The sequence below is a fragment of the Pleurodeles waltl genome, chromosome 1_1 (assembly GCF_031143425.1).
Source record: "Pleurodeles waltl isolate 20211129_DDA chromosome 1_1, aPleWal1.hap1.20221129, whole genome shotgun sequence".
Lineage (NCBI taxonomy): Eukaryota > Metazoa > Chordata > Amphibia > Caudata > Salamandridae > Pleurodeles > Pleurodeles waltl.
The window spans coordinates 598,060,440-598,085,252 of NC_090436.1; positions in this window are offsets into that span (position 1 = coordinate 598,060,440).

A 24,813-nucleotide genomic window follows, 5' to 3' on the forward strand; every position below is an offset into this window, starting at 1 on the left:
GTAACTGGGGAAGCACATTTATCAGTAGGCATTTATTTCCAAATCAAATGCCTGTTGAAATTTTTAAATGTGTGGGAGCTAGGCTCATCTAAATTCCAATCAATGGGTAGCAAATACTTTGCGTGACGTCCCCCACCTCCCTCCTGTCCCCTTCTGTCTCACCTTTTATGTTTTTTTACGTGGAACTTTTGCCCCTCCAAGAAACTGGCAGGAAAAAGAAATGCTTTCTGGAAACTGAGAAACTGGATTTGTGCTATGGCAGCATGTGCTGGATAAGCAACACTCCCCTCTTTATTTAGAAACTATAAGTAAAACACACTAAGGGACTCATTACGAGGCTGGCTGTCACAAGACCGTCAGCCTCTCGGAGGTGATCCGACCATTACACTACAAGTTTGGAGGGTGGACCCGCCAACAGACTGCCAATCCTGACGAGGTGATGGCGGTCCTGCTTGTAATCAGCCACGGTGACGCTGAACTCAGCGCTGTCCTGCTGATTACAACCTAGTCCTCCACCAGCCTTTTTAGGGTGATTTCCCCACCATGAAAAGGCTGGTGGAGAACAAGTGCAGGGTGCCCGCTTCCTAGCAGCATTGGAAGGTGCACTGTCTGCTTTGCAGGCAGTGTGCATTCCAAGGGTGCTGGCTGGCCCCCTCTGTGCTATGAAATAGCAATCAGCTCCTTGAGTGCTATCTCGTAGCACAGTTCCCGCCAGTCAGAGAGCTCTATTTCTAGGTTTCCATCGGTTAGCCAGGTCAGGCTGGTTGAAACCTTGCAATAGGGCGGGGAGATGTCACCGCTATGCCGGTGGCGTCCTCCCTGCGATTTTGTCAGTCCCGCGTTGGGACCGCCAAACTTGTAATGTGCCCCTAAGCATGTACATTGCATGACTCTTGTAGGCAAGGACATACCTCATGTACAGTTTTTACATGGAAAACAACCCCAGCATAGTCAGTGTACTATGAGTGATTATCCTGTTTTTAACTGTATTTCACATTAAAACATTTTTACATGCTAACCCGGGTTTAGTAATCATGCCAACTTGGGCCAGATATGTAAATATACTGTTGAGGTGTCTTTTCTGACTTTATGCCAGATCGAGGTGCACCATATGGTGTTTCCAGAGTCAATGGCACAGGCTCTAGGAAACTGGAGTGGGGAAGATGGTTGTACATGAACCACAAGCAGGATCCTCTGGAACCTTGCTTGAGGAGTCAAAGATTCTTTGACACTGCATGAACACTGCAAGGGCAAGGAGACTTTTCATGATATGGCAGGAGAATACATGGACACAGTAGGCCTCCTGTTTTTTTTTTGAGGCATTGGAATACATCAGACATACTGACACATTAGGCCCTGGGACTACCCTAGATTTGATAAATCAATCAATGAATCAGGATTTGTAAAGTGCGGCAAATCACCCATGAGGGTTTTAAAGTGCTGGAGTTGCTAACTGCTCTGACATGAGCTGTTCATTCGAACAGCCAGGTTTTGAGTTATTTCCTCAATTGCTGGAGCGGGTTTGAGGAGCAGGGGAAGATCGTTCCAGGCTTTGGCTGCCTGGTGTGAGAAGGAGTGCCTTGCGCTGTTGTCTCGGCTGACAGTGGTGGGCGGTGACCCTCAACAGCAGAGGTGCGTCGAGCCGAGGGCCAAACCCAGTGGCAGGCACTGTAATAAATCACAATGACTTTAGGATCAAATTCCAAAGCTCAAAATCATGGTTCGCTAACAGATGCTCATGCCTGCTTTCCACCCAGCTGTCTAAGACCAGTGCATGCCAGGCTTGGTCATTGCAAGACAGCCGACCAAAGTGACATGCACACTTTAAACTGGAGTGAGTACCACTCCTCTCCTGCTGCCATTTAGCAGCAATGGCCCCACTCTCATACACTGGTCGGGCTGGTAGTGTGCAAAGTAAAATGGTAATTCATTTTATCACAATTTTTTTCACTTTTGCTCCACTGGCAGCAGGGGGGTGATGTTCCTCCACCCTAATCGGGATGGGCGTCATTGTTGGTGGATCCGTGGGATGGCTGTGAGAAAGAGGGAGGAGGATTGAAGGTGTCTGGTTGGTTGGTGGAAGGTCATGTCATGCGCTTGTTGACATAAGCTGGTTCTTCATTGTGCAGGCTTTGTATGTGTGGGTAAACATCTTGAACTCACATCTCTTCTGGATCGGGAGCCAGTGTAATTTCTTGAGGTGGGGTGTAGTATGGGTTCATCTGGGTAGGTCGAGGATGAGGCAGGCCACTGAGTTTTGTATTGTGTGACATTTTAGACAGATCAGTTTAGACACCATCCTTTAATAAAGCTTCAAAATATGCTGCAATATCCATGTATGCTACAGACATATTCTCAGGGTATCCACATTGGTGCATTCCTAAGCACCCAAAGACAGCTTCTCCCTTAAAACCTGATATCTATTGGTTCATAAATCTCCAACCAGATGATCAAACCTATGCATAGTATCCTAACATTCACTTGAACTGGACACATCCACTTAGCAGAAAGCTTTGACCGAAGGGCTATAACTTGGTATTCATTAGTAAAGAGAGCGAGTAAATGCTCACTTCGAAATCCACAAAATGGATCCAGTAGGAGCACAAGACTTGTTGTCCTGCTCAATAACTGTATTGCCTATCAATTTTCAGAAATTCTGCCCATCAGGTGTCGGAGACAGAACTGTGTAAAGCATCAGAGGTTGAAGATATTAACCTATACATTTGAAAGCAAGAGTGTCCATTCTTGCTTCAGTCCTGTATTATTTGAGACAGAGTATCCATTTCTGTTCTTCCAAATTCCCACAACAACTGAACCTTAAGATGGTATATTAAGTAGTTCTACATTTATCTTAAGTACCTCAGGGATGTTCCATGGCTTTTAAACATCTGCAGAATGAAAGGCTATTCCCAAATGCTAGGAAGTTTGATATGATCAAATTGTCTAACACATTGCTCAATCTGTTGACCAAGATGCAAAACCCAGCTGGACCGCTAATGTATGTTCTCTTATTCCATCAAGTTCTTCATTCAGGATAATGATAAGGGTAATGTGCTACATAAAGTGAATATTTTATCCGCCAGATGATTAGCAGAATATGTGATAAAAAAGGTTTTACAATTCTGTCAAAAACTGCATTGTACTTTGTTTTTAGCACAACCCAAGCTAAGTACATTGATAGCAACATAAAGATGTGTAGGATCTATAAAATTTGAAAACATTATGATAGATTAAGAAGCCATGTGCAAAATATACTACTTAGATGGCTGAGAATGGCAAATACCTAACAACACATACCACTAATCATGCATGCAGCAACAACCCATGTCATTGTGAACAAGCATGCAATGCTCTCAATAAACTAGTAAGATCCTAATTTTGAGTTGCTTGAAGCTGTATCCCCAGAGTGGGCCATTCTGAGAAGCCTAGTGTTTCAGGGTCTGGGTTACCAGATCTGTAAATACCAGATTGAGACGTGACTGGTTCAGCAAAGACTATGGGAAGCTGCTGCATCTGACCCAAGCTCATCCTTCTGATGTGCAGCAGCATGAGGAGCAAATACTCTCCTTTGTCCTCCCTTTTTCCACTCCAGAATGATAGATTAGATTAATGTAGATTATGTTACTCTACGTCTCACCAACTGTGTCAAAATGGCTGTGCTCTGCAAAGGGAAGCCAGTCCTTTCAGATATCATTTGCAAATGGCTCATCAAACCCTGACAGTCTTGTCTTGTTTTGACTGGAGGCAATGCACTACCTTTTTGCATCCGAGAAGTTCACCTGCCCCAACCACCGAACAGCATTCTCCACACTGCAGTATTATTCATAACGGGTCTGCCTACGTTCAAGAAAATCATACCAGTATTCAGAGATCCTCTAACTTCCTCTGCTCATCCACATCACCTTCAAGACCTGGTTCATCACTGGTAAAGTAATAAATAAAAACATGCTCGTACCTGGCTAACAAGATCAGTACTTATGAAGGACTTTAAGAACCAGGGGGAAGAAAAAAGGATAACACTAGATGTCTGACTTTTCCTTTTATGAACTGAAAGTGAAGAAAAAATTTAGAAAATCCCTGATACACTTCTGAAAATCTATAAAAACTCTTCAATTCTTGAAGAACCACCTCTCCAGTACCTACATTCCCTGTAGTCAGCCACAGGTAAATGTCATTATGTCATTATGTCACCCCACCTCCAAGGCTGCCAAGGTTCCTCTACCAGGCCTATTTTTGCTCTTCCTTCCCTCTATGATTCACCAAGCGATTCCCTATCTTTTTCCTAACCATCTTCTACATGCACCATGTGCCTCTTCTGCATTGGATCCTCCCACAAGGTACGGCGCTCCGTTGCTTTATAGTTAGTATTGTACAAAAAACTTACATACATACATGTATACAAAGTTTTCTGTGGACCACAATACATCAGCTCAGTGCTCAAACCACTCCAAATGGGTCCACATACAACAAAGGTTATAATAAAGACTCACTGCTTCCCATCTCAGTCAGCCCTAAAACCAAATCCCTGCTAACTTGGAAACCTGACTTATTAATAATCAGGTGTACCAGCCCTAAGGGCCACCTGAGGTTTCTGTCTTGTTCAAATCATCTACAGAAAAGCAAAAAGATTACACTCTATCATGAGTCAATCAAATCAAATCAAATCATTAACATTTATAAAGCGCGCTACTCACCCGTGCGGGTCTCAAGGCGCTAGGGGGGAAAGGGGGGGTAATCGCTGCTCGAACAGCCAAGTCTTTAGGAGTCTCCGGAAAGCGGAGTGGTCCTGGGTGGTCCTGAGGCTGGTCAATTAGTACTGCCACTTCTTTCTCCAGTTCCACGTGCACAGTGATGGTGTTTCGAAGTTTCAAGTTTTACTGACACATGGGTAGATCATGCATCCCTGTAGACATACTTTAAAATGTATTTGTTATCACACACAGATGTTGTTTTGTAGCACTCCTATAATATTGGCTTAGAGAATTACCGTCTGGTTACCTTGGTCTGAAAATCCTTTAAGTTCAACGTTTTTTAACCATACATCAGTTGTAAGGTGCAGTAATTGTACTACACAGCAGAACAATACGCAGTTTTAAAATGCTGGACTTTTTAGATTGCTTGCCATTTAAAATATAAAGATGCTGTGGCAAAAAGTTTTTTTAATGGTGGTCCACAAAACAACAGCCCCTGGGAACAGCTAAGGTTTTCTGCATTCAACACCCTTCTGCTGCTCTTGTTACAAGTATTGGCTCAGTTTCAAGACATTAAAGACTTAGGGCCATGTTTATACTTTTTTTTTAAAGTTTAACACCGGCTAGCGCCATTTCTTTGTGCCACCCGGACGTCAAATTTATACTTTGACACTCCGTGGCGCAAACCACGGGTTAGAGTCATTTTTATTACTCTAACCATTGCGCCACGTCTTAAAGAAAAATTATGTTAACGCAGCGAAAATTACTTTAATCCGGTTTACGACATAGCAAACCGGATACGCTTCTTTTTTACCAGCAATAACGTCAAAAAGAGACGCAAACACAGCAAAATTTGCAAAGTAGCCCCAAAATGGATCCCAGACGCCATAAGAGACCCCAGGAAGACTCCAACCGACCAGTAACCAGCCATGAGAACCCAGAAAAGACCCAGGAGAGGGAGAAGAAGAAAAGGAAGTGTTGGTTCAGTGCAGAGGAGCAGGAAATACTGGTGAAAGAGGTGACGGAACACCAGCATCATCTTTTTGTCACCTCAAAATTGCCAATTGGGAGGAGAGAGGCAATTTGGCAACAAATTGTCGACAAGATAAACAGTGTGGCAGAAGTACAGAGAACAGTCACTGAATGCAAGAAACGCTGGCATGACTGCAAGTGCAGGAACAAGGAGAAAAAGGCAAGGAACAGGAAGGCAGCACTGCAGACTGGAGGTGGGAGTCCAGCACCGCAGGAGGCGCTGGACCACATGGAGGAGATGGTGGCAGCTGTCATCCCAGAGGAGATCGTCACAGAGATTCAAGGATAGGACCGCACAGACTACCAAGAAACCACACAGATGCAGGGTAAGTTGTATGGGAGACAAAAATGCCTAAATGTTAAATGTAAGCCGGGGGGAAATTAAACTACTACACAATGCATGTGGGGCACAGCACAACACCTCACCAACAACCTTTGCATGGGGGTACTCTGCCATGCCAAGGATGTTGGAAAGGCCAAGCCAGTCCAGGAGGGTAGGGTACAACGTAAAACTGGCCTGCTGTCACACAACAGCTGGTATTGTCGCTACATGAACTAAGGCTCAATTTCCAGTCCCAGGCCATATCCGCAAGTGGTATTTACCATTGACAACAGTTGCCACTACCACCTGTGCTGGTCAAGTGGCAAATGGCAGTTACGTGCAAATGGATCAAACACACCCAAAACAGAGTGTTCAGGATGACGACGTTATCAATACCCTGTAATTCCTAACAAAGTGCAAATCCTGTTGAATGCTCATGTCTGTAGGCGCTACAAACATCAGGTATTGTTACTTACATTATGAAGTACACAGGAGTAATATCATACCCATCCTGCACATTTCAGGGTCTACCCTGTGCCTGTGTTACAGTAGCTGCAATGCCACCTTGCAACAGCCCAACTGTCATACTGCTAAGACAACAGCATTGAGGGGGAGGACATACGTGTCTACCTAGTTAAACACACCTGCACCGTCATAAGAGGAAATGGAACACTGCCAGGACCATCACTGCAATCCAATGTACCATCCATTTCCCAACATCAACATTACACACTACCAATGCTGACAGCTGTATCGTGCCATGCCAATGCTATACATACTATATGCAAGGTCTCAGCAACATATAGGTGTATGTGAAATATCTGAGACTGGGTCAGTTCCATATTGTTAACTGTGGTGCAAGTGGCATCAGAACACCCACAGCCATTGCAAGGGCTTACCATTGTAATGGAAGTAGACGGAGGGTTGAGCAGGACAATAAGGTGGCAACATACAATTTGGACAGAACCTACACCAGGAGGATGTGACGCAGACAATTCCCCAAAGTGCCTAGACTACATGTGACATGCAGGTGGGGCATAGACCTGGGAGAATGATAATATTAATGACAGGAAAAATGAACAGGAAACAAGATTACAATGTTCCACTAATCGGAAGTCAGTAATGTCACATTACAACTCCCACAACACAGACACACTAATTGTACAATATCGCATTGTAGAGGACGATGGCTCTCCAGTGGATATGCCTGTCCTGGACTTCCCTGATGACATGGATGACGAGCTGACAAACATTAGCCAGCAGAGCCTCCAAGATGTCCTTGGAACCCTCCAGACCCCACCTTCAGTCGCACGGAGGAGTACAGATACAGCAGCCATCACAGAGGACCCACCCACCACCCCAATAGTATGACCTGCCAGCTCCAACCCAGCTGAGGACTCTGAGGACACTGGTACCACCTTTGAAAGGACAGTAGTGGGAGTACAGAGGGAGCTGACCAAGGAGGTGCGGGTGGGGATGCAGAACATGGCAGCCAGCCTTGAGGGGATGCGCTCACAGGCAGCAGCCATGCAAACGCTACCATCCCTCCTGCAAGGACTACAACAATGTGTAAGGGAATTCACCAGAGCAGTTAGGGAGTTGCCACAACACCTGGCATCCCAAACCTTTCATTGCGTGCACAAATGCAATCATGACCCCCCCAGGGCCGACCTGGCTGCCTACCACAGTGATGTAGCTGCTATACTCAAGAACCAGCAGCCCCTCCTTGCTGCAGTAATGCCCTTAATAGCCCCACTGTTGGCAGCTACCAGGAATTCTGACTCCACGTCTTCAAACAATGAAGTGTGTGTTGCTCCTTCAAACCTACCACCACTAATGGCAGAGGAGACGACACACACATCAGAAGATGAAGACATGGAACAGATCACCTTCACTCGTAGAAGTACCCGGTAGCACCAGTCCATGCCACATGGGCACTGATATCCTAGGTCCTGTGCTTGTTAACGTGCCAGTCTTGCGAAAGTTGGTCACATGCACTGTTCTCCAGCACACTGTTTACCTTACCACTATGCACTGCAATTGTCTCTCACTACCTCATTGGCAATTCATGTTCCTCTGCACTGTATGACACTTCCCCCCAGCATGTCCAATGACATGTCCCATTGCACTTGTGTTGCATCACAATAGAAGGCGTTACACTAATGGACTCACAATCCTGGACCATGTAAATATTGCACTACAGCACTTTAAAATAAATAGCACTTACACAACCACTTTGTCTCTGTGTAATGTGACACATCAACTGTGTAGGAGATTAGTGATGTATGTCACATGTCAATGGCCATAGAATGTCAATACAACAGTGTAGAAAGAATGTGGGCTGATAACTATGCACTGGGGTCTGGATTGTATCATCAGCTGTGCTTCCTGAGGCTTATTTCTGAACTGAAATGAAAAAAAACCAGTATAATGCTGTGTAGGACAGAAAATGTCAGCTTCAAGGTATGTATAAGCTGAAACTCAATGTGGCCAACATTCCCTTCAAGACAATCTTTATGTATGTGACATCTGACTATAAACTTTCATCACACACAGACACACCATACAGCAGGAATGGATGTGTTCGCGTGTATGGAGAAATATGTAACCTGGGAGTACAATGTAAGAAATGATAGGTGTGATTTATGTATACAATTCTACATAAGATTATAACATCATTCAGCTGATCAGGGTTCACATGAACATCAGGCTGCAAGCAGACATCCCACAGTGCCCAAGATTTCAATTCAGGACTCAAACGATGACAGATTTAAAAAGCCATCCAACCTTCACAACACATTGGGAACCATAGTAACCTTGAGTGGTGGGTGCAATGGATGGCAGATGCTTAGAGAAGTAGCTTTGGTGTAGCTGGCAATGTGACAGCTCATTAGGAATTGGGAATAACCATGTCAATAATGGGATTCTGATGCAGGATGGAACAGAAATGCAAATACTAAATTGACACTGTACACCCATGCCAAGGCCCTGACCTGCAAGCATATGACACATACTGTAAAGGAGTACCTAAAACTTTATTTCACAGTAATAAAGGAAACTAAAACTAGGGGAAACACCTTAACTAACCTAACCTATCCTAACTACACGTTACCCACAACTGGCCCTAACTACCGTAAGCTAAACTTACTTATCACATTTAACTAACCACTCTAAACATCAACTCCCCACCCCCCCTTATATGACGGGACACATGTAGGACAACATATACTAACCTAAACACATACTAACTTATCCTAAACAAATATATTTTTTTTGGTATTGTTTTTAAAAAAATGTTTATTTCTTTATTTGTTTTACACATAAACCCCAACATCATCCCCCAACCACCCACAAAAAAACATGTAATAATATAATCCCCTCCACCCCAACCCACTTATACTAACTAAAATAACAGACTACTTTAACCTAACACTAAGCCCCCTAAACCCACTAGAACCAGGAAAGAGGACGGAGGGAGGGGAGGGAATCATGGGTGAGGATCCAAAAATCACACATTGGCCCTCCGCAGGATCTTCTTAATACCCCACAGTCTCCTGCTATTGCGGGACATCTCCTGCTGCAGCCTGTCCATCCTGCGCAACATCCATTGCATGTCACGTCTCAGTGTCTGAAATTCAACATTGTCTATCACAGCTGCTGGGGTTGTTTGTGCTCCACTTGTTGATGCCACTGCTGGTGCTGTGCTTGGAGGGGGAGGTGCAGGAGCTGCTTCTTTTGGGCCTGGAGCAGATGAGGATGAGGGACCTGCAACAGGGGCTGTCATCCTTTGGGCGACTGTAATCTGAGCTGTAGTGGTGGTGGTGGCTGTTGTGGGCAAGGCTGGCCCCCCTTGGGCAAATGCCCTCCTGACCCCTGTGGCTCTCTTATGGCGATAAAGGCGTGCCATATTGCGGAACCCAGCCTCCACATCTAGTGTGTGGTGGTAATGCATTGCCCGCCTCTGGAATTCCCTGATCTCATGGGCATTCATGTTGGCAGCTGTAAAAATAGAGAAAGCCAAACATTAGTGACATCATTGTGTAATACATCTACAGATGATATTCTAACACTTCCTCAAAAATAGCACATACAGTCCAAATCACAGTACAGATCATAGAATGTCCCTGAGGAATGATAGGCCAACGCAGCCTACACATCTACTATCTAACAGCAAAGCAATGCACAACAAGGTGTGTACCTCATTAAATGATCTGTTCATCATTGTACTGTTATTAGTCACATAACAAATGCTGCAAGTACTCCACATGTGTCAGGCCAACTAATGACTATCTTCTGGATGACACTCAAGGCCCACAAGACCTGTGATTTGTAAATGGAATTGCCTGGATGATATGCAGTTACTAATCATGAGGGGGCATCCTAGGTTAGAATAAATGAATGTTTGAATTACATGTCTGTCTTCTACACTGGGAACCTCACACCTAGATACACATACTTCCTAACCCTAACCCTGTGCTTCAGGGGGCGATGGACATGCAACACATACTTTCAAACATCAAGGACAGCCAGGAAGCTTTGGACAGCTGTCCATGGGTTTAGTCGGTCCACGACAGGTAAGGAGGGCTGCCAATTAGGATTGACTCAAACATCGGACAATCACATCCATATTTATGTTTCTAATTGTGGACAATTGTCAGTATCATTAGATCTCACTGATACCTTTCCACAAACAAGCACATTGATGCAAGCACCCAACAGGGCTTGACCTGCATACACACCTATGGCATTTCACTCAAGTGCCACATAATTGGAGCACAACATGTGGAGCTAGATGCTGCTAGGAAGTCAAACATACAGTCCTACATGTTCATTAGTTAACAGGGATGCTCAAGCCTGTCTGTAAGACTTCGGCATCACTGGTCTGTGTGAATCAGGGTATGACTTGCTGACTAAATCATGAAACTGGCCACCTCCAAATTAATCATTGGCATGCATGTAGCAAAAAATCACCCTGTTCACCTGCCCATGCCTATAGAGCAGCACTCGACTCCCAATATATGATTCTCCGCCACAGAATGTCCAACTCAAACACGGAACAAAATGTCAACCTCCAGTCAAGTGACATATCAGATCATATTCCAGCACATCATACCTTGCAATGAGTCCAACACACAGTGGTCAATCACACAACAGCTACGAACACAACACAGGACAAACATATCAACACTTACTGGATACGTCTGGGTCCGCAAATCGGGCACTTCACCAATTGTATAAGGGACGGGTCCACCTGTAAAACATGGAAGGGTCAAATGTGCTCAATGTCTGCTCTCTGTACAAAACTTGGATCAACACATTACTGTATGTGACATTTTATATAACAGAGCAGCACATCAGGCATGTAGAAACCCCAACAGACAAACTACTGCAAACATGGATTGACACTGTCACTCCAGTGAGTGATAGACACACATATGCACACATGCACTGGCCCTAACAATCATGTGGTGCCAAACATGATTACTCAATTTTGTGCTTAATTATTTCTGGAGGGTACTCCATTTCATCATTTGTTATTACGAGAGACATGCAAAGCCACATTCCTGGTGCAGTGCAACACCAGTGACTCAGGTATTGTGGCTTGTGCATCAAGGGACAATGAGTGACTGTGTGATTCTCATGTGGGTTGAGTTTTGTTCTGAAATTATTGTGCTTTCAATGGTCCATTATATGTGTGCCTGTGTTGTATGTAGGCTACATATGCCACATTGGCAGTGTACCCAGAGCTGCATATTCCCCCTATGACACCATGATGGCAGGGATCCTGTGTGTTACTTGATGACAATGTTATGCTAAACATGGATTGGCCATTTATCTAAATCAAAACATCAAATAAATATATGCTGACAGTGTCTAATTTGATCATCCATTACAGAATGCATGGGCACAGGTGTAGTCATTGCACCTGAAATGTGTTCCTCTGGGCCCTGTGTACCTATATCAGGTATTTTAGATCACAGTGTGGCACATTCATTGGCTTACATTTGCCAAGTTGGGTGATCTGCGGTTATACAACCGCACTGACACTGTCCGCTAATTGAAGCATGGTTTAGCAAATGTCCTACTTCTGCAATCTTGATGACGTAGGCCTCTTATTGTAAGCACCTTGGGAATGGCGGCACTTACAGGAATGCTGGCCTGATGATCTTAGCATATCACCATGTCCATGATAGCCTTCATACTGAGAAGTTAACAATTGTACATATGCTGCACTAGATCAGCAGGGGTGTACCAAACGTAAACTAGCAAACTATTTTGTCACTTTAAATGTATGATGGAAGCAGTCAGTGGTCCCTTGCACAACATCCTGAAAGTAAATAATTTCTGACCATGCATTCACAAAGTTTAGGGATCCCATGATTACCCATTAACTTTATAATTTTTTTGGGCTATAAAGTGACACAGATGGCAAATGCACCAGCTCTGTACCAACAATTGTGCCCAAGGCAAAAATGTTGTTGGGCCATGCTACTCAATGATAGGCTTTCTAAGCCTACTCCAAAATGTCACCAGAGGAACCTGTGTACTGCTACTGCAATCTGGTAGAATACGGGCACTATTACATTTGTCCATGCAAAAGATTATCTGTCCAGACGTAAACACACAGAAACAATGAACTTAGGGCCAGATGTTTTTTTTTTTTTATGTCTAGCGTTTGCTTAATTTGTTTACGCTACAGCTATGGAAAGTAGCACAAACAATTTAGATATTATCAAGTGTACATTACATTGGCATTCATACTTAATTTAAATGCTGCACAAACCAAGTCGAAATATTAGCCCAAGATATCACCAGAGGTTAGGAAGATCTTTGTACATATGGCCATGAATACTGTGCAGACATGTATTAAAACAATTGGGGACTACTTTGATTACTTGCATTAGCCTGTGAAATATATCTAATTCCTGATAAATTCACAGGCCCTGAATAATACTTTTGTTTGTGCCGCATTACCATCATCTTGACGTCAAAGCAGCACTAATTAACAAGATAAAGTTTTCTTTTTTAAGTTTGTGCAGCTTTTGCGTCAACAAATGACAGTACTGCGTAGCAAAAATAGTATACATCAGGGCCACAATTTGTTTAACTTGCATTCCACATGTCCAGAAACTTTGCATGCAGCATGTCACAAAATCTGCTACTGTCACTAACGAGTATTTAACTGTACACATTAGTCAAATTTGTACTCACCAACAGGGCCACCAATCACCATACCTAGGCGGTCCAGCAGGTTCTGCTCTCGGGCCACCAGGTCAGCCCAGCGATGTTTCAGTCGTGGTCGTTGCGCTGGCTGTTGAACAGTCTTTTTAGGTGGAACAGCACCTTTGCCCATCTGAGCCCCCTAGCATCAGTGTGATACCCCTGTATCACCCTGCCAACAACCTCCAACATCAGGGGGAGGAAGTGGCACACCAGCCATATAAAAGCCCCCAGCTCCTCCTCACCCATTCTCCCCAGTCGTGGCCTTCCCAACATCTCAGAAATAATAAGGATAGGAAAGGGTGAAGAGGGAAATACAGGGAAAGGAGGTATGGAAAGGAAACTTAAAGAACCCACAAAAAGCCCAACAATACCTCAACTAACAATACCCACTAACAGACTCCCAAAAGTACAAAGACAATGACAAATGACAAAAACACACTTACACTAATTTACACAGACACTTACAAACACAACAGATGACAATGGAAATAGCACACAGGAGACAAAAGCACAACATTGACAGACACAGCTCTATACACAGCCGTAGAGTCTAGAAGAATCACAGACTGCAAAGTGAAAGTGAAAGAACCCCCACTGTACCATTTCTGTAAACAGGATATCACTTCCTTGCGTGCGGTGCATTTTTATTATAATGCATGAAATTTTATGGCGCTTACTGGCTTAGCGTCAATATTTTTTTATGCATATGCTTAAAAATTCCCCCGCATTCAAGGATCAATATTTTCTTAATTGCTACCCGGTTTCATGGGGTGAAGTGTTGGAATTAACGCTAGGGACCAATCGATGCATTGTGGGTGTGAGCGTCGTTTTTTATCGCATATGCGTCATATTTCTATAACTGTGTTTGTGTCATTTTTCTTTTTTTAACATACATGAAGGCTATAATTATACAAAGGTAGGATGTTATGACCTGCTGTGTTTGTTCTAGTGTTTGGGCACATTTGGCACACTACACTACTGCGGACCATAATACTCATGTTGTTGTGCAGGATTAGCTCTCTTAACTGATGCAACAGCAACACAGACTTTTGGAATAAAATTGGTATTTCCTAGTTTGAGCAGGTGTTGCATCAATAGAGGATAGCAAGGGTACGCAACTAAAAAAATGCACTCATGGCCTGTGTGTTTATGTCTGTAAATTGGCTATTTCAATTGTTGTTGCGCCTCTGTGTGAACGTCACAAGAAGTGTTTTGCATAATGTGTTGTAATAGTGGATAACAATCAGATGCCATTCATTGAGGTACATCAGTCATGATTTGTGTTTGTTATATTATGCATCTTATGCTGTGTGAACTTCCCTGACTTTGGGGAAAAAACATCTCCATGACAAACTATACACAGGATAGATAGAGGACGGTTAATAATGGCAATGTCAGAAATATAACCCATCACATGTAATGAAATGTTGGATACAACTTCGTAGTCACTTGTGTGTATACTACCCATGAGTCAGACATTTGAACATGCTAGGTAGGTACAGTGTTTATGACACAGAGTCTCAAATCCAATACAAAAATGTTTTGGTACACCACAGTTCGACTAATGTAAATGACCTATGTTTCTCCTGTGGCTTTGGAGGACCAGCAGACCATGCTGCATGTGTTCACATATTTCCAGTTGTTCATTGCACAAAGGTGTCCAGTTCAAGTGTGTGGCCATTTGTACCCTGTGTCAGTATTGGCCTCCATGTTTTCATAGTTACATGCAGGTCTAGTCATGAGTCTGTGGAGCCATTCTCTCAATTAACAGAGTACCCTTCAAAGCAGATTTGACCTAAAGCCAAAGATCAACTAACGACAAACATGGTGAAAGCCCAGCTATGTCAATGCAGAACTTTCATAAGGCTGACGACAGGGCAACCTTGGTGTGCTCAATAACTTAATGGATAATACAAGAGGGCATGAAGGACGTCGCAGATTGGATGAGGCTCAGCCGCCTAAAGCTGAACTCTGACAAAACGGAAGTCCTCATCCTCGGCAACACCCCGTCCGCTTGGGACGACTCCTGGTGGCCCACGGCCCTTGGTACCGCACCGACCCCCTCAGACCACGCCTGCAACCTCGGCTTCATCTTGGACCCTCTTCTCACCATGACCAAGCAAGTCAACGCCGTGTCCTCCGCCTGCTTCCTCACCCTCCGCATGCTCTGCAAGATGTTCCGCTGGATCCCCGCCGACACTAGAAAAACCGTGACCCACGCCCTCGTCACGAGCCGCCTGGACTACGGCAACACCCTCTATGCTGGGACCACCGCTAAACTCCAAAAACGCCTGCAACGTATTCAAAACGCCTCGGCCTGCCTCATCCTCGACGTACCCCGCAACAGCCACATCTCCGCACACCTGAGACACAAGCATTGGCTCCCAGTCAGCAAAAGGATCACCTTCCGACTTCTCACCCACGCACACAAAGCCCTCCACAACAAGGGACCGGAATACCTCAACCGTCGCCTCAGCTTCTACGCCCCCACCCGTCTCCTCCGTTCCTCTAGCCTCGCGCTTGCTGCCATCCCTCGCATCCGCCGCTCCACGGCGGGTGGGAGGTCCTTCTCCTTCCTGGCAGCCAAGACCTGGAACACCCTCTCCACCAGCCTCAGGACCACCAAGGACCACTCCGCATTCCGGAGACTCCTCAAGACCTGGCTTTTCGAGCAGCAGTAACCCCCCCCTTCCCCCTAGCGCCTTCAGACCTGCACGGGTGAGTAGCGCGCTTAATAAATGTTAATGATTTGATTTGATTTGATTTGATTTGATTTAATAGGTAACAGGCAGCTTTCATCACAACATGTGTACACAGGGTGATCTTGAAAATTCCCACTGCAACAGGGAACATCAGTGCCTCTGTGCTAATTAATCTCACAGCTAGTCACCACCCAAGCACCATCAAAAGGTGGCAGCAGAAGTGATTCTGTGTGTGGACTTTCAGGACACAAACATGTTTTATCCTCACATACACATTGGCAAGCCTTGTTTGTTGTGCTGGAGGCACTGTACCAAATCCATGTATACAACCATAGCACACTGTCACTGTTTGGCAAAAATAATTACAGGCAATACCAGGCAAGGGATGGGGGCTGGATTAGGCCATTTGAATACATGTCCCAGAACTGATTACGATGAGTAACATGATTAAAATATACTATCTATTTGAGGGTTCATTGTAGACCTACCACACACAATAACCCATGAGGCAAGAGAGGGCATGGAATGCAACTACGAGGCAAATGTAGCCACAGGGAACCTCTATGTTTAATGCAAAGACTGGAACCAGTCTGGCTAACAGGATGCAGGCTCTGTCAAGAACAAACATGAACAAGGTGAATACACAGTGAGCAGACTCTGACTGGGACAAGCAGGAACAACACTGTGGGCACTAAAAACAGTTTGTGCTGTGGTCTGCAACGTTACACAATCCCCCAAGGGCTCTGGTACACAAGTGATTTGTACGCCAATGCACAACAAGGAAAGTCTGAAAATGGCAGCTTCTAAGCAGTTCCAGGCAGCAGCAAGGGCAGGGTAGGTTCAAATGTCTGGTCTGCATGGTAGTGCTCACAGGTGTGTGCAGCTTCAGTCTCTCACAAGTCATGGTGTTGAGAATCAAGTTCAAAGGGCCATGTGGACCTTTCACATGTGAAGCAATGGACAGCTGATTACAGGTCTTACCGACTACCAGGCAGTGCATTATTTGACCTGAAGTCCATGCAGACTGATGAACTATGATTATTGCATGCCATCCTGAAGTGGGAAGCACACAGGAGTCAGAATGGTAGTCTGGGTGTGTGTAGCTGAGGCATCTCAGGGTACAGATAGTCCATTTACAGGGCCCCCTAGAAAGGTGTGGAGAGAGACTTAAAAAGTGGCTGTGGCAGGACTGATTACCTGGGATGGACTTGGCAGGGCATGTTTTGTGAGCAATGTTTGTCATACTTGGGGCGCTCGTGCTTTCCATTTTCAGATTAGATGGACTTCTTGTCACACATGCTCCTTGCAGAGATAGCTGATGTCACACTTACTGCTGTCAAGGGTCTGGTCATACATTCCTGTTACCAATGCAATAGCACATCCACTGCCTCATGTATGAGACACTTTTTTCCTTATGATTGATGGTGTCTTGTGCTGCAATGGACCATGTTGGCAACATGGATGTGTCGCATAGCTTTGGTCCTCTGATATTGCCCTTCACATGTGAATTAGACAGGATATATGTTATTTACACTGTGTGTGATGCTGGCTGTACATTCATACCCATCAAATGTGATGTGGCTTTTTCAGTATCCTAATCTGTATTTCTGCAATGCTCCATGAGGCTAAACTCTGATTATGATTCCTAGGGATCATGTGATGCATAAAAAATTACCCAGAGCATGATTGAATGATGAAGGTAGGTGTTTAATGACATATGATAACAAAGTGGTGATGGTGACTATAGTTAGAAGAAGTTTTGTACGATGTGCTGTCTACCACGAAATCCTACAGCAGTGTTTGGATGTTCCCACCCATTTTCACAGACATCATCCTCCTCTTCCTCTTCTTCAGGCATTTGTGGGTCTGGTTCATAGAGGGAAATGTTCCTCCTTACACAAATGTTGTGCAGGATGGCACAGGTCAAAATGATCTTGCAGACCATTTCAGGTGAATATAGGAGGCTGCCTCCGGTGATGTCCAGGCACCTGAATCTGGACTTCAGGATGCCAAAAGTCCTCTCAACTATGGTGCGTGTGCTCCAATGTGCCTCATTATAGGCACGCTCTGCTGCTGTGCTTGGGTTGGCAAATGGGGTCATGATCCATGGCTGGATCCCGTAACCCTGATCAGCTGAAAGAGAAAACAAGGGTAAATATTTGGTTGTTGGTTGCACCTTGATTATCACTTTCCATGGCAGTTGTTATCTTGTGTCATCTGTGACTCATATGTGTTTGTGGTATTGTGTGGGAACCTAGGCTTCTAAGATGTTCTTTCTGCATTGGGTTGTTTAACTATAAAAACTGGTGTTTGGCTGATTGACCTGATATCAGCAGTATCTTTCTAAACTTGCAGTTCAGTGTGTATCTCCCATGCATTATGTCATGTGAAAGAAGTGTCCATGTGCCTTCACTGGAGGTGACATGATACTTCCACACACACAATCGATTCCACTGTGGTGGTAACACGGTTGCACTATATGGGCTGAACATCCCATCCAATTCGACATATGTAATCATCTCCCCTGTGTCCTGATACAGCCCAGTGTTCAATGATTGCAAAAAGACCTAGGTAAGGAGTCCTGAGATTTTACTGGGTAAATAGTACTATTTGTTCAAAAGTGTTTATTTCAGTTACCTGTGTCTGTTTTACTGTGGACTCTCTGTGTTTCAGGAAGCCTGGCCTCTTTTAAAGTGGTGTTTTGTTTTATTAGTTTTTGCCGTGACTGTGTGAATTTCCTTGCTAATTTGTGCCCCCCCCCCTTTTTCTCTTCTAAGTAAAAAGGCTACATACATCTTGCACAGTGTGTTTTTAGGAGACTGTTTTAATCTGTTTCTGTGATTTAAATTGTGCTTAAAAACTGTCTGCCCCCCTGTATTTTTGCCTTTAAAAAGCCCAATTTCAGAGTGCGCACCCAGCAGTATTCCAGTGTTTGTTTCTTAAGCAATCTCTCCCTTACCTGGAAAGTAGCCTCTGCTAGCTTGGAAGTGTGGATTCAGCCTGTCTGTATCCACGGAGATTCTGAATAGAGCAGCATTTGCCTTTCCCCCGACCACAGGGACTGGACTTCAGTTAAGTTGCTCCTTATATAAGTTCCTATTGGTTGTTGCATATGTTGTTGTGATAGGTTGTTGGGAGATGGTCTTTCATTGGTTGCTGGCTCCAGGGCTGGGGTTATGATTGGTGGATAGGGCTGGGATTCTGATTGGCTGTTTGCTCTAGGACTGACAATCTGATTGGCTGTTGGTTCTAGGGCTGTGATTGGTGGATAGGGCTAAGATTCTGATTGGCTGTTGGTTCTAGGGCTGTGATTGGTGGATAGGGCTGAGAATCTGATTGGCTGTTGGTTCTAGGGCTGTGATTGGTGGATAGGGATGAGAATCTGATTGGCTGTTGGTTCTAGGGCTGTGATTGGTGGATAGGGCTGAGATTCTGATTGGCTGTTGGTTCTAGGGCTGTGATTGGTGGATAGGGCTGGGATACTGATTGGTTGCTGGTTTTAGGGCTGGGGCTGTGCTTGGTGGCCAGGAATAGGTCTATGACTGTGATTGGTGATTAGGCCTGGGTCTCCCATTAGTTGTTTGAATCAGGGCTTGAAAGTGGATTTGCTAGGGTTAGGACTAGCTTCTTATTGGCCAGTAGGGCTATAAAAGGCTAGGACTCAGGGCGTCTCAGCCCGGGCGTTGAGGCAAAGGGCGGAGAAGACAAGGGCAGCTGCCTGTTTGGGCCTGTTTGGGACAGGTAGGGACTAGGGACTAGGGCCAGAAATGCTGCCCAATTCTCAGTTGACCAGGATTGGTTTCAGCCCCTACACATCCCTCAACATGCAAACACATATTCTACAAAGGCATCCAACTCATGCATCACAAACTGACCACAGACAGATTGCATTGCCCCATCACCCAACACAATACTCTTTATACAACACATATACACATATCCCACACAACTACTACAGTCAAACACCTGCCTTCTCACAGCAAACACTACTCTGTCCACTCCCACTAACACAACCTGCCATCACCCACACAACACAAAACTACAGTATACATTTCTCTCAGTCTCAGCCTTCCAGATACAAACTCTCTGCTCATACTAACCAACAACACTATCCGCTGTTTGCTCCACACAGACCACCTGTCATTATAACAATGCCCAAACCTTGCCTTCAAACACACCATCTACAAACACTCTTCCTCTTTCTTCACCAATTACACACAACCATATAATCCCCACAGTTCAATCACCACACATATTTCCTCTTCCAGACATCGCAACTAACACTAACTCCTCTGACACACATCCATCACCTCTCACACACCTCGTACATTCATCTCCAAAACACATCAACACCCCATCTAACACTCAAATTCCACTCACCAGCACTAACTCACATACAAATCCCTCACCAAAAACAACTACACCAATATCCCCTTCTCACTTTTCCACAAAATCAATACCGACCACAAACATCAGCACATCAAAGCAACACAAACTTACATTACACTTATCGTCATACCCACTCCCACCCTCAGGACTACACATAGAATACAAATTCCATCCTATCTCCACCCCTACTTTCTCACTCTTCACAAACACCTACCACAAGCACCCCAACCCAGCAACTTTCATTCACTCGCCTCTCCTCCATTGCACAATTTAGAGCCTTACATCATGATCCACATGCTCATCCACCACCCCTAACCCATACTCCATCCACACTAAACAAACGCAAACAAAATAAAAAACATGCCACTCATAGCAACCTCTCATCCCCTTGTCTATTACATAATAAAACTACCCTACAAAAAACAGTACACTCCTCATGGCTCTCTCAGCCACCAAGTCCACCACCCACACACACAGACCCAACAAAATGCCTCCTTAACATGCTGGAAAAGGAACACTATATTGAAAAGCAAGACTATTGTGAGCCTCAAACAGTTATCACAACTAGCAACACTCCTGCTTCAACCTCACATTATACTGATTACCCTTCTCCTAAACAAAACAACACTACCACTAACACACCTTTTCTAAACTGCCAGCTCATAAATGCTCGATCACTCTAAAAAAAAAGCCCACATATACGACCTGCTCACAGACACACAACCTGACTTACTATTCATAACTGAATCCTGGTTGGGAGATGACATGGCCCCAGTGTTGCACGAAGCCGTTCCTCCAGGCTATCAAGCCATCGCACGAAACCGTTTGGGCAAGAGAGGAGGTGGACTAGCTATTATATTCAAACAGGCATTGAACCTCAGTAAAACAGACAACATCTCCATACAAGGTTGTGAATCCCTCCTTACCAGATGCCACCCTACTCCAACTACCTCCTGTAACTTTCTCCTCCTTTACAGACCTCCACCTAACAACTCCACATTCCCAGATGCTTTTCTAGACACAGTCTCAAACCTTATTACACTATACTCCAACCTATGTATTCTTGGGGATCTAAACATTTGGTTTGACAAACCCAATATGCCCCATCCAAAAGCTATCACCACTGGCCTAGTCGCATTGAACCTACATCAGATTGTACACAATCCCACACACATCACTGGTCACATCCTAGATGTCATTTTTGCTAAGCCTGAACTAGTTACTATTCATAGCATCACGCCAATCACTTGGTCAGACCACCATTTGATAACTTTCTGACATATAACTCCACAAATCAACACACTCCACAACTACTTACATACATACACCTATCGACCATGGAGCAAACTCAATTTGGACGACTTAGAAACACAACTAACAGCCAACACAGATCTAGATACAATTAATTCTGTGCCAAAACTTTATGAGTGGCTACAGGAAGCTTTTGATATCCTAATACCAGTCACAAAAACTAAACACGACAAAAGAAAACCAACACCTTGGAGAAACACAGAACTTAAAAAGATAAAGCAACAAATCAGAAAGTTGTAGCGGACCTGGATCAAAACAAACAAGTCAAGACAAACTGCAGCTACACAAACTTAACAGGATATACAAATCATCACTCAAAAAAGCTAAAAAAAGGTACTACTCAGACAGAATTCAAAATGTTCAATCTACAACCAAGGAATTTTATCAAATTCTCAATGAATTTCGAAAACCTACATTCATGGAAGGAAGTCATTCCACTACTCAAGATTTCACAAACAAATTGGCAACTCACTACACAACCAAGGCAGACACATTGGACTCATATTTAAAACAGAAGAAAAACATCAGCACCAACCCCTTTCCTAAAATACGCTCTAAGAATAAACCAACCCAACCTCTACAGTCCTTCAAACAAATATCCCAGGATGAATTTATGGATTTGGTTAAAGCAAGCAGACCTTCTGGTTGCCCTTCTGACCCTTGCACACCACAAATCTTCAAGAACATTCTTCTATCTACTTCTGCTGCCACACCTGTAAGAAGAATCATCAACAACTCTTTAACTTCCGGAACTTTTCCTGTAGACCTGAAAAAGGCATACATACGACCTTTATTAAAGAAAACAAACCTAGACCCGCAAGACCCCAACAACTACAAACCAATCACAAATGGACCTTTCCTGGGCAAATTGATAGAAAGAGCAGCATTCGTCCAGATGTCACAATTCATTGAAGAGAATTCTATACTTTTAGACTTCCAAACTGGATTCCGCCAGGAAGAAGCACTGAATCGGCACTCATAGCAATCTGGGATGATCTTAAAAACACAGTCGACAGAAATGAAGTTGCTGCACTACTTCTCTTGGATCTCTCGGCTGCCTTTGATACGGTTGACCATGACACCCTAATTCAAAGACTCCACAAGCCGGCATACAAGGGATTGCTCTCGACTGGATTACTTCCCATCTTCAAAAAAGATTGAATATCATCCACTAGCCCCCCTTCTCGTCCGAACACTACCGCACAAAAGCAGGGGTCCCCCAAGGGTCAATTATCTCACCTTTGCTTTTCAATCTACATGATATCTCTACCAGAACTGATCAATGATTTCCATCTCACATGCTACAACTATGCAGATGACACACAAATACTACTTAAATTAGAATGCCCCAAAAACATTGAAAACTCACAAATCTTCAGTTGCCTCAGAGCCATTGATCAGTGGATGACCTGGAGACATCTCAATCTAAATACCTCCAAAACGGAAATACTGATATGTGGTGACTGGAAACTTTATGACCCCCTGTGCGTCTGGCCTGACGATCTCAGACCACCTCCTTAATTATCCAAGGAAGTTAAAAACCTAGGAATTACCATGGATTCCAAGTTAACTATGAATGCCCAAGTGGACAAATTAGCACGAACAAGCTTCATCACCTTGAAGACTTTACGACGCATCTTCCCCCACCTCGGATTTCCACACAAGGTGCAAGCTACTATCTCGTTTGTACTACCCAAACTGGATTATGCCAATGCCCTCTACCATGGATCATCTCTATCTGTTATGAAAAAACTACAACGTATCCAGAATCCCGCAGCCAAGCTACTATTACATGTAAAGCCACAAGCCCACATCTCCCCTGCCTTGAGAGCACTACACTGGTTACCTGTTGGCAGAAGATGCACTTTCAAGCTGCTTTGTATCACCCACAAAGCTATACATGGAACAGGACCGCTTTTTATCAGAAACAAAATAACCAAATACATCCAACAAAGAAACCTCCGCTCAAGATTGGCACCCCGCCTTAGAACACCACCATACAAGAAAAAGACTATAGGTGGTACATCCTTTTTCCGTTCAAGCAGCCAAACTATGGAATTCATTACCCCCAACTATAAGAGCCGCAGATAACTTTCTTGTCTTCAGAAAACTACTCAAGAGTTGGCTCTTTCCTTCATAACCACCATATTCACACAACCATGAACTACATATGCCTATGTTGATAAATATTTTTTTCAGATTGTGTATATTTCTAGTTATGTATAGTTTCTTTAGAAAATATGTATCGCTACTATGTCATAAAAATAAAATACACACACACTCTTTAAACCTGTTTGTCTAAGTATATTTTACCCATGGTTCTGATTATGTATTGTATGTGCATATGCGTGTGTATTTATGTGTGTGTATGTATATATATATGTATGTATGTATGTGTATATATTGTTTCTGTGCTTGGCATGTTCGTGGGTCATTGCATGGCTCCTGGGTGGGTTTTATACTAGATATCTCTGAATTTCTGCTCTCATCTTATCACACTTATCTACGCATCATCATATGTCATGTCTCTATCAAACTATCCTCCATTCTCACTCTGACTCATCCCAAATCCGTTCTACTACTTCATCTCCTAAATACCTCTGCCTAAGCTCTTCCCTCCGCTTCCACATCTAGCTCACCAAACCTCACTCTACTACTGTGACCTCCCACATAACCCTACTAAATTCTCCCGCATTTATCTCACCGTGCTACTATGCTCTCCCTAACCCTTCCACATACTCTTCCCTCCTCCATCCCCCTTTACTCATCCCAAGCCTTTGGGTTGAGTAAATTAAGGAAATACTCCCAATTAACACTTCTGAATTTCTTTCCTCCTCCACCCCTCCATTACTCCAGTCAATCTAACTAACAAACTCTCATATCCGCGGCTCAAATTAACTCATAATAATACTAAAACTGTACTCATTATTTCCCAATACTAATCAATCACTAATTATTGTTGGGTTACAGAGTAGCGAGCTTCTCACCGAAAAGCGCTTCGACGCCTCGTCAGGGGTAGTAAGCGCTATAAATACGATTACAATACAATTACAATGTAATTGCAGGTGAAATGCAACAGTGAGGCCCTATGATTTGGCTAGGTGACAATGTACAACATATCTCCATAAGGTGGCACCACTGA